Here is a 10,874-nt window from a genome sequence, read left to right on the forward strand (position 1 = left end):
TGTGTGTGTGTGTGTGTGTGTGTGTGTGTGTGTGTGTGTGTGTGTGTTGGGGGGTAATGTAAGTGCCTCCCCTTTCCTTTGTGGGGACCTTGATGTTGCCTGTCTGACCAGACTGCAGACCTTAGCAGGACTCGAGGAAGTATCAGGAGGGGGGCTTTGCTTCCTTACCTGGGGCATAGGTGCCTGCGGTCATGCACCTGTCCCCCTTGGGTGCCAGCCCCTTTGGCCACTACTTCCCCTGCCATGCCCTTGCATGGAGTACTCAGGGGAACCAGGCTGCAGCAGGGGTTCCCAGGATAAAGGGGCAGGACCTGGGCAGAGCTACTGTCACTCTCTAGAGTCACCTCCTCAGCTGGGGAGGGACCCCCCCCCCGAGGAGGGGCAGCCCAGGAGTGTCCTCCTCGTTGCTCTCTGAACACCTCCAGATGGACCTTTCTGAGCTTCCTGACACCCAGGTTGCTTCTAGGGAGCAGCTGGGCTGGGGCGGCCTTCGTCCAGCCTGCTGGGGTCCAGGGCCCTGGAAGCCACAGCCGTGGGACCACAGCCTCTCAGAGCGGAGCTGAGCATGGCTCCCCATGTGCCCCGGCTGCGGCTGCATTGCTAAGTTGTGTCCCTGGCAAGTAATTACACCCACACCAGCTCAGTTGCACCCTAGGCAAATTAGGTGCTGATCTGAAGATGTAATTAAGCAATGGTGAGTGCGGTTTAGCAATTGCAAGTGCCTTTCCTCTCTGGGGCAGCAATCACAGGCTGAAAAGCCGGTTCCAAGACCTGTTGGAGGCCCATTTCGTTCCATGACCCTCCTTGTTCTGAGTCTAGGTAAAGAGGTACCTTGCAGCCAACTTCTGTTTGATTTCTAAATATTGGGGGAGAACCTTTGGATGTGTCAGGGTGCTAAACATAATTAGCATTCTTTAGGAACAAAATACACGACAAACCTGCTACTGTTTTCTTAATTATATGTCTTCTGATATAAAACAATCCCTTGGTGTTGGTGATGTGTAGATTAATTATCCCAAACAATTTCTTTTGAAAGTTGGGAAATGTGTCTCTTGACCTCCTTCTCCACTTCAAGGGAGCCAACCTCTCGAGTTTCCTCCAGAGCCTTGTCACCACCTGTGCTGAAGAGGTGGAGGAAGAAATGGACACCTCTGGGCTGTGGTGGGGTCAGGCTGGCCTGTGGGCTTTCGGGGCCTTGGAGGCCTTGGGGAGAGCGGGGCCAGATGACTTTCCAGGCTGGCCCATCAGAGACAGACCCACAGCCCCAGACAGGGGCCCAGTCGGGGGAGGGACGCATGCAGGTGACGATGGAGCAGTTGTGATGTTTGTCTTCAGTCTCTGGACCCTCCAGTCAGGAGTTCCTGTGACTCTTCCAGAAGAGGACAAACAGCCGTGTCTTGGGGCACACCTGGCTGCCCCACTGGGCCGGGCATTGGGTTTCAGGAACACTCGATAACATGCCTGGGGCAGTCCCCTGGGGAGGGGTCTGTGTACCCCTCTCTGCCCATATCCAGTCCCCTTTACTGGCTGCTCACCAAAAAACTACTTACCTTCCTGAAAGCAAGTGAGTACACTGCACACCTGTGTGAGGTCGGGGGCGCTGGGACAAACGGCTGCTGAATTAAGTGGCTGGACTGAGCTGAAGATGCAGGGAAAACAGGGTTGGGGGGCACGGGGGGTACATAGGGAAGGGGAAAGTTCCAGCGCAGGGCTTAGGGCTCTGCTGGGTGCGGGGGCCTGGTTGCACTGCCTCCTGAGAGCTGATCCCCCCTCCTCCCTTACTGAGCAGCACCTGCTCACCTTTCCATCAGCCGGTTGTTTTGGGGGTGGCTGCCGGGATGCTGCTACTCCAGGGTGAAACTGACTTAGGGAAACGCTACCTCACGGGATGAAGGGAGAGTCGGAAGGGCCCAGCTCAGACCCCAACGCGCCCCCAACGGGTGCCTAAGCTAAGAACAGCCCCCTTTCTAATTCTTTGTTCATCAGCCCGCTGAGTGGGCAGGGATTCTCCCCACTTTGTAGATGAGCAGATTGAGGCCCAGGGAGATTCTGCCTGGACCTCTAGGATGTTTGCTGTGGAACTAGTAAGAGGCCACTACCCCCAGCTGACCCTGAGCTGGGCGGGGCTCTCCTGGCTTGTGGGCTTCCACCTGCCCAGGATGGGTGTAAGCTGCAGTTAGTGGGCACCGCTCTGTGCAGGGGACCAACCAAGCTGGGCGGCAAAGCTGAGGCTTGGGGAGGGAGCATTGGTCAGCCCACCTCTTTACCCTCCATTTCACCCGCCCGGATCAGAACAGAGAGAGGCAGTCCTCATGGCAGGCATCTCAGGGATATGACCTGCCTCCTGTCTCAACACAGGGAGTGGAGAAGGACATAGCTTCGGGGCCTGCGGACTTCAGTGCAAATTCCTGGAGCAAGCCATAGCTCTCTGCTCCTCACCTGTAAAGTGAGAACAGCAGCATCTGACAGCGTTGTGTGGGATTGAGTTAATGCAGGTAACATACTTTGCCCAGTGCATGGCATGCAGTAGGGGGTCGAGAGACGACTGTTATTGCTTTATTAATACTTATCAAAGTGATGCTGTAACTACATTCTTTCCACGAACATTTACAGAGCAGCTTTGTTGAACCAGGTACTGTGCTAAGGACCAAGGAGGTCCTCAGGGCAAGTATTGAGGGCTTCTTGTCCCCTAGGGGCTGCTGACAGTCTAGAGGAGGATTTTATCAAGACACATGCCACATTTAGTGAGCAAGGCAAGTTGATGGTAGGTAGAAGTCATGTGACTTGATCTTAAAGTGTAGGATGACTTTGAAGAGGCCATGGTGGTCAGGGAAGGCTTCCTGGAGGAGGTGAGGTTCAGGCTCTGGTCCTAGTCTCCTCCTGGTTCAGTACATTCTGTTTAGCTCCCTGTGCTTGCTTGCAGCCCTCCTAAGAATGTGCTTTTGATGAGTGGCCCTGACTGCGTATCCAGGGCCGGACAAAGGCACCCAGGAGGAAGAAAAGGGGAGTAAGGGTCCATGGCCAGGGTGGAGTTTGGAAGGGCTGGGGAAACCTCAGCTCTTCACCTGCTCCATGACCTGTTTTATGACCTCAGGCCCAGAGGGGAAGAGACAGGTAAGACCCAGCAGAGCAGGGGGTCTTTTCCTGCTCTGCTGTCTTGTGGCCCTGGCTGGGAGGCTGCTCTGCTGAGAAGCTGGTAGCCAGGGACCCTAAGTGCCCACTGTGGGCTTTGTCCTACTGCACAGGGATGGGGAAGACCCTCTCCTCATCATGGGGATTCCATCTGGTTTTTATTTTCATGTGTAGCAGTGACGAATGTTACTACAGAAACAGAAAAAGGCAAGAGAACTATACCTCCTCCTGGAATGGGACGTTTCATCACTTCGTGTCTGCGCTGCCAGACTGATGGAATTTGACATTCCGAGCTCATTAGCGCGGGAGCCCATTACAGCGAGCAGCTTGCTGCGGGGAGGTCACGGAGGGCCTTTCACTTTGGCGTCGGTGAGAAATTTGGCTTTCAGGGAGAAGCTGTCCGGTAGGGCCGAACCCTGTCCCGAGGCGTCCCCTTCCGCTGAGCCGAGGCCCAGCCGGGCTCCGTGTCTGCTTCTCCAGGGAGGAGGCCCTTTGTGGGTCCTGGAGGCCAGCCATGGGCCACCCTTCCCCCTCCATCTCCCAGGTCAAGACCCTTGATTGTTGAGGTGGGAAGAGATCTCGGCAAGTCCTACCTGACCATTTGCATGTGGGGAAACTGAGGCCCAGGGAGTGGAGGGATTTTGCTCAAAGTCACCGAGGGTGTCACGGAAAGAGCGGCTGCAGAGACGGGCCTGGGCTCGGGAGGCGGAAGGATGAGGCTTGAGCCTCGCGCTGCTCGTCACCGGCTGTGTGACCTTGGAAGGCGCATGCGCTCATCCCACAGGCCCGAGACCGAGGGAACACATGTAAAGCAGCCATTGCTGAGCCTGGCGCGGACGGCGGGCGCCACTCCTGCTGGTATTGCTCTTGTGACTGTCATTAAGCCCAGACCTGACTCGCAGTGTGGCCCGTCAGTTCATGGAGAGGGCTTTTCTCTGCCTTTGTGAGCTGCCCAGCAAAAGTCACGCAGCGGCCCTGCTCCAGCTTTGTCCTGTGGCCGGGAGCTAAATGGTAGAGGCCTCCGGAGACCAGGCCACCGGGAGGCGGGGCTTCAACAGGAGGGAAAATGCTCCCTGTGGGCAGCGGCACTGTCATCATTGTGCTTAGCTGCGCTCCAGAAAACCCCAACTGAATGAATGAATGACGGAACATTTGCCTGTTGATTTCTCGGGACCTGGGCCCCCTCCGGAGCTTGTGTCTAAAGCCGAAAGAGCATGAGTTTTGGAGCCCGCTGGCCTGTTTCTTCGTCTCCAGAAGGGATACTATTTATCCTGCAGACTCGATGGGAAGATGCGTGCAGTGCATCTGGTGCCCGGCAGGCGATTCGCAAATGGAAGCTATGCTGAGCCCACCTCACCTCCATCTGCACAGACACGCAACTCCTCCCATTGTGTCCCTCACAAGCCTTTGGACAGGCAGGAGATGCACTCTCATTGTGCAGGTAAGGAAACTGAGCCCTCGCCCCACACACACCCAGAGGGGAAGTGACTGGTCCAAGTCATCAGCAGCAAAGCCAGGGCCTCAGGCCAGACGTCATCGTGCTGCTACGGTGCTTCTGGATGAAATTAAGGCAGTCAGCAGTTTCTCAGCCCTTCTCTTCACCTGCGCAGGGGGATCAGTTGCATTTTCCTCTTCCAAGGTGTAAGCAGCCCTTTGGGTTGAGAGCGCATTGGGTTTCCATCCCAGGGATCTGGGTCAGGCTTTAAGTAGGGCTCCAGGAAAAATGGGAAAGGGTCCCTAACCACAGGATGGGCTATGTGGGCAGGGGGCTGCGACCCCAGGCCGGGGGTCCTGTTTAGGCTGGCTTCCAGGTAAGATGTTCGTCGTTTCCTCCTGGGCCTCTCACACGGCCCAGCTGGACAAACAGTGCTCACCACCTGGCTCCGTGTCCTGGTGATGAGGATTTAATGAGCTGGCTGTGTAGAGCTCAGCCGGCTGGGGCCATTCTCCCAGGCCTGGGAGAAGCACCTCTGCCCTGGTTGGGCCTCTGAGTTTTGTGTTTTGGGCCAGCCTGCTCCTTGTATATCTATTTGGAACCAGTAAGGCCCCCAGAGCATTTTATTGGGTTATTTTGAATTAAGAGTTTTAACAGCCTGCAGTGCAAACATAGATGCCTTCAAGGAAAGCGAGTAAATGAAATCAGCAATGGGGAGAAAGGAGGAAATCCCAGCCGAGTTTTGGCACAGGGCTTGATTGTGTCGGTGACAGGAGGCTGCATCTTTCAGGGACGGGAATCCCCCCGTGGCTTACAGAGCACTCTGCCCCACATAATTCTGTTTAAACCACACAACCACCCTATAGAGGTAGCGATTGTTTTTTCCCCTTATTATCTTGATTTTACAGATGGTAAAACTGAAGCTCAGAGAGGTGCTGAGACTGGCTCACACAGCAAAGAACAGGCAGAGCTGGGATTCTGGCCCAAGCCTGGTGCTCTCTTCCTGACACCACAGTATTCCCCCCTCCAAGTCTTTGTTTTCCATTCTGCAGTTAAATATCAGTGGTGGAGCTGTAGTGAATGCTGACTAGGCTCTGCCCAGATCCAGGGTCCCCTTCCTACGACCACCCTCCAGCTTCTGTGTGCTTTGCTTTCAATGGCTTTCGCTTGCAGCCTTCTGCAGGAGGCTGCCTTTGAGCTATTGGAGCCGTTTGCTCAGGCACAGGGCTGAAAGTGCCTGACCTAACTGGGGAGGTTCATAGCCCATGATTGACTGGAACCAGCTTCCTCGCCTGCAGGCAGGTGTAATTTGCCCTGTAGAGCTCCCCGTGGGATCAGGCTGGTGCTGGGATCCCCTGGGATGACATCCTTGCTTCCTTCCTCTCTCTTCCCTGTTCTCCTTCACCCACTCCCTCTCTCCAGTCTCTCCCGGGAGCACATGCAAATCACCTGTAAATAAATTGTCATCTCAAGGTCTGCTTCTGAACCCAACCTAAGACAGGTGCTGAACAAGGGCCTGGGGATAAAGACTGTGAACGGAGATGGGATCAGGGAGGGAGGGGAAGGTCCTTTGCTAAAATCTGGCCTTGGAGGGGAGCCCTTAGTGAAACTGTGGCCGGCACAGAGGTGGGGAAGAGGTTGTCTGAGAATGTGCTAGAATCTATTTGACACTGAACCATGATCTTAGAAGGCTGAGATCTCACCTACTCTTCTGAATGACAGAGATGGGAGGTTGGGGAGTGGACCCTGGCTCTCAGAGAGACACAGACACGCTGGGTACTGCCTTGGGTCTGAGGCAGAGATTAGCCAGCAGGATTCTAACATTAGGGAGTGCTTTTCGGAACAAAAGCTGCACAAAATTTAGGGAGGCAGCGGGAGGTTGGGCTGCAAGGCAATTGTAAAAGAGCCCCCAGCTGATCCCATGGGGATCTCTGGAATGGGCTGGTCCTTCGGAGATGTCCTGAATCAAGGCTTGGGGTGGGGTCTTTGTACTCCCCCATGGACCAGTCACTGGACACTGGCTGCCCCGGGGAGAGGTATAACCTTAGACTAGGCAGCTTCCTCCAGAGGAGGGCAAGGTCTGGAGAAGGGCTGTGAAGGATCCAGGCTGCGCAGCATAGCAGACACCTGTTGACTGACGTCGACCTGTTCTCACCTGGCATTTTCTTGTCACTGGTTCATCCAATCTTTTGAGTAGAGAAGTTGTAGAAAGGAAACCTGCCTGCTTGCAATTCCATTTATGTCGACGACTTCCTGAGGGCTTTGCATGAGTTGGGCTTTTAGAGACCCGGTGAGGATGAGAGATGAATAAGGCAAGGTCCCTATGCTTGCAAAACTTCAATTCCGACAGAGAGACACTGCCTTTGCCTGTGCAAACGGAAATGATAGTTCAGAAGAACTGGTGTTTTAATGACTAGTGTTTACTAAGCACTTACTATGTGCCGGGCACCATGCTGAGTACTTTATAAGCATTAGCTCAGGCATCCTCTCAACAATTCTTGACGGCTAGAGAGTTTCTTAGCCTCATTTCGCAGATGGATTCACTGACTTATCCTTGTTGCTGGTAGGTGGTCAATCTGGGGTTTTTAACTCAAACATTCTGACTCCAAAGCCTTAGCCTGAAGAAACACCCTAACTCTCTTTGTAGGAACTGAGAGGATGCTGGGGTTCCCCATAGTCTGGTGAGGAGTATCAGGGAGGACTGCCTGGAGGTGGTGGCACTGGGTCTGATATTGGAGTATGTGTATTAGGGGAGTGGGGTTTGCCCCAATGTCACATAGAGAGAAGTCAGTCTCTCATTGTGTAAGTGGTGTATGAAATGCTTTTTCCCCTGAGAAGTCTCCCTATATTCATCAGTAGAAGTTTAATGGTTTAATGGTACCCCCACTCCTGAGTGGAGGAGGAACTTTCCGGTACCCTCTCTTCAACTTTTGCAGACGCCTCCAGATCCCAACAGCTACATCCTGTCTCTGCTGTCACTCAGTGATGTACTGGTAAGTGTTTAACAACTGCTCTCTGAGAAACAAAAAGCAAACAAAACCCACTCTGACTTGTAGTGTTTGCCAGTTCTGCGGCGTACAGACTTCCACCTTGGCCGATTCATGCTACTAACGTGACGTCGCTGAAGGCAGAGTTGGGGAGCGATGCACTGTCGGCTCTCAGCGTAAGCTGGCTCCAGTGGACCACTGCCAGTCCCCCTCGGGGCTTGAACCCCTCTATTGCCAGAGCTGGATCCTAAGGGTCCAACTTCTGCAGTGTCTGGGAAGAGAAATGATTCCCTGGGTCCATTTGGCTGTGGCTCAGTGGGTGTCATACTGACAAGCTGAAGACACGGGTTTCGGTGTGAAAAGTCAGCTGTTGCCATAGAGTGGATATCTCCCAACCCCACCCTGGGACACCGCTCTGCCTACTCACCTTCCTCTGTGTCTGATGCTTCCAGGTCCGGATCTGCACAGGGCCCCCTCTGATGCCACGATAACCCCTCACACCTAGAGAGCATGTTACAGTTTGCAAAGCACTTTGCACAGCCATCTGCTCATATAACCCTCCCAACAACACCACGAGTGGGTGTGATTCCCATCAATTGACAGATAAGTCACCTAAGGGTAGACTTGCTCAAGGCCACACCGACTAGTAACTGGTGGCAGAGCAGGACCTAAACTCCATGGTCTGTACTGCCCAGTCCAGCACATTTTCATCTGTTTTGGGCAGATTGAGCACCACGAATATTTCAGAGTGCATCATAAATTGAAAGCTGGATTAAAAACCACATGCCTGGGGTTTCCCTGGTGGCGCAGTGGTTGAGAGTCCGCCTGCCGATGCAGGGGACACGGGTTCGTGCCCCGGTCCGGGAAGATCCCACATGCCGCGGAGCGGCTGGGCCCGTGAGCCATGGCCGCTGAGCCTGCGTGTCCGGAGCCTGTGCTCCGCAACGGGAGAGGCCACAACAGTGAGAGGCCCGCGTACAGCAAAAAAACAAAAAAACAAAAAAACCCCACGTGCCTGGATTTACCCTTTTAATTTAGAAGTATTAATCTTAGAATATACCCAATTGTTTCCATCATTGCCCATTTGGTTGTCAGTAGTAGGCAAAGAGATTTGGGAGGAGCAGGGGAAATGACACTATTCTTAGGTGATTCCATCCCTCCCTGGCTGGTTCTTTCTCTCCCCAGCCTCTCCCAAACCCCAACACTGCAAAGCTCAGGTGACTATGGAGAGGTAGGCAGAGGTAACATTTCAGCCCAAGGTGTTTCAGGTCAACAGCTTCTGTAGTCAAGATGACAAAAGTATTTATTACAGGAAATCCCTGGCAAGGATGACCTATGCTTCTCAAAGAGACGGCAATAAAGGCACTTTTGCCCGGAGCATGGGACTTCTGAGGCCGATCTACAAGTATCCCAGCGAGGCAGCATTAACATTCCTGCAGGAGGTGGAATCTGCTCCTCTGGTTAGGAAGTCTTGAACAGCACACACTGGATCAGGCCCGGGAGATTTATACCCGTGACCTGGCTTGCAGTCTGCTGTCCTCTTAACTCCAGGATGGGACAGCCGCAGTGCTTGACTAGGCGTCCAGGAAAGATAAACCTGCCCTCTGCCGGACACACCCTCTGTGTGAAGTCTCATCTTTTTTCTTCCAGTGCAGTGTTAAATCTTGGATGAATGTTTCTAAAACTTGACCGATGCGGGGGAATTTGTTAAAAATCCAGATTCCCAGGTTCCCACCCCCACCATCTGATTTAGTAGGCTGGGGGAGTGGTGCAAAGAAGCTATAGTTTTAACAAGATCACTCATAATTCTTATGATTGGATACGTGTGATTGGATTTATTCAGATATATTCCATATATTCGGTAGGTGTGGCCCAGGGCTTCTTAAATGACAGCAGGGTCTGAATCAGCCGGAGGACTCATTAAAAACAGTGCTAACCTTCTTGTCTGGGCTGAAAATTTGCATCTCCAACACGCCCCCACCCCACCCCGGGTGGGGGATGCTGCTTGTGTGGGGACAACACTCTGAGAGCCACTGGTATAGACAGACCTTGGAGCCAGACCTAACTTGCGTAGGCCTCCGTTTCAGCATCTGTAATATGGGGTTGGTCATAATATTTACCTCTGAAGGGTTATGACGAGGATTAACCGAGTAAATGTTTGTAAAGCACTCACGGCAGTGGCTGGTGCATGGTAAATTACTATTACGTGGAAGTTTGTTAAACAGATAAAATAAAATGCAGCCTAGGATATAGGTGCCTATTCATTCATGCATTCAATGACTACTTAATGACCCTTACCCTGTGCTGGGACCAGGATAAGTACGGGACCAGGTAGTGGGGTGGGAGGTAAGGAGCGCTGCATTTCCTGCTTAGGGCTGATCCATTCTTCTAGCACCATCTCTCTGACCAGACCTTAAATACAATACAGTGATCAACATCAGGACCGGTCCCACTGTCCTAGCGCCCCAGACTGTGTCTTCACAGCACCCATGCTGATCCTTAACCACACATCCTTTTGTGCGATGGTTTAGTAGCTACACCCTCATGGACAGCATGCTTGGCAAGGACAGCCTCTGTCTCTGTGGCCCATCCCTGCTGAGTCCCCAGCGCATGGTGCAGTGCTTGGCACATTGTAGCTGCTCAATAAATTTGTCGAATGGATGGATGGTGCACAAGGATCAGCCTGGGTCACTCACCAGTCTTTCCGGACAGGCTTTCCCGCTGCCCTTCTTCGCCCCTTCAATCCATTTTCCCTCTCAACCTGTGGAGAGCATTCTAAAACCCAGGTTTGCTATGTTCACTCCCCTGCTTGAAACCTCCCCTGGCGTACTCTCTTTAAATATTTCTTCTGTGGGCATGTGGAGTCCAAACTTCATGACTTATGAATTAATTCATGTCTCCATTTACAAATAATCAAAGCCACAAGGCTGCCAATCAGAACTGTTGATTAGCCGGAGATAAGAAGTGCTAATAAAATTTCAGCTCAAAGCAAAGAAACTTGATGTGTTATTGACCTTTGCAGATTTACCTTGGGAAGCAGGGTATGGTTCCTGCTAAGCTTCTTGAAATCCTAAAAATAGCTCAAAGATACCCTTTCCCCATAACTGCCTACTCAGACTCTCAGGGGTCAGGGATGCCTGATGGGGAAACCACGTGATTAGGGAGAAAGGGCAAAGTCTTAACCAGGAGTCGAGGCTCACATACTTGGCTTGATCCTCCCTTCTGAGTTTTGTCTCTTGCTCCTTCCCGTGGGCTGTCTGTTCATGGGGGTCTCCTTGACCAGGTGGGAGGGACTTGAGGGCTGAAGTCTAGCCCAGTAC

General features: G+C 52.9%; 1 long non-coding RNA gene across 1 annotated transcript; it reads left to right on the forward strand.

The window, feature by feature from the left end:
• Window positions 1-178: 178 nt before the first annotated feature.
• Window positions 179-10,506, forward strand: LOC114908482. The gene is made up of 5 exons (XR_003796958.1): window positions 179-1,564; window positions 2,359-2,495; window positions 3,307-4,573; window positions 7,504-7,560; window positions 8,867-10,506. It is a non-coding gene; the product is annotated as an uncharacterized LOC114908482 (long non-coding RNA).
• The last annotated feature ends 368 nt before the right edge of the window (window positions 10,507-10,874 follow it).

The sequence above is a fragment of the Monodon monoceros genome, unplaced genomic scaffold, assembly GCF_005190385.1.
Source record: "Monodon monoceros isolate NGI ecotype Baffin Bay Population unplaced genomic scaffold, NGI_Narwhal_1 Super_Scaffold_4, whole genome shotgun sequence".
Lineage (NCBI taxonomy): Eukaryota > Metazoa > Chordata > Mammalia > Artiodactyla > Monodontidae > Monodon > Monodon monoceros.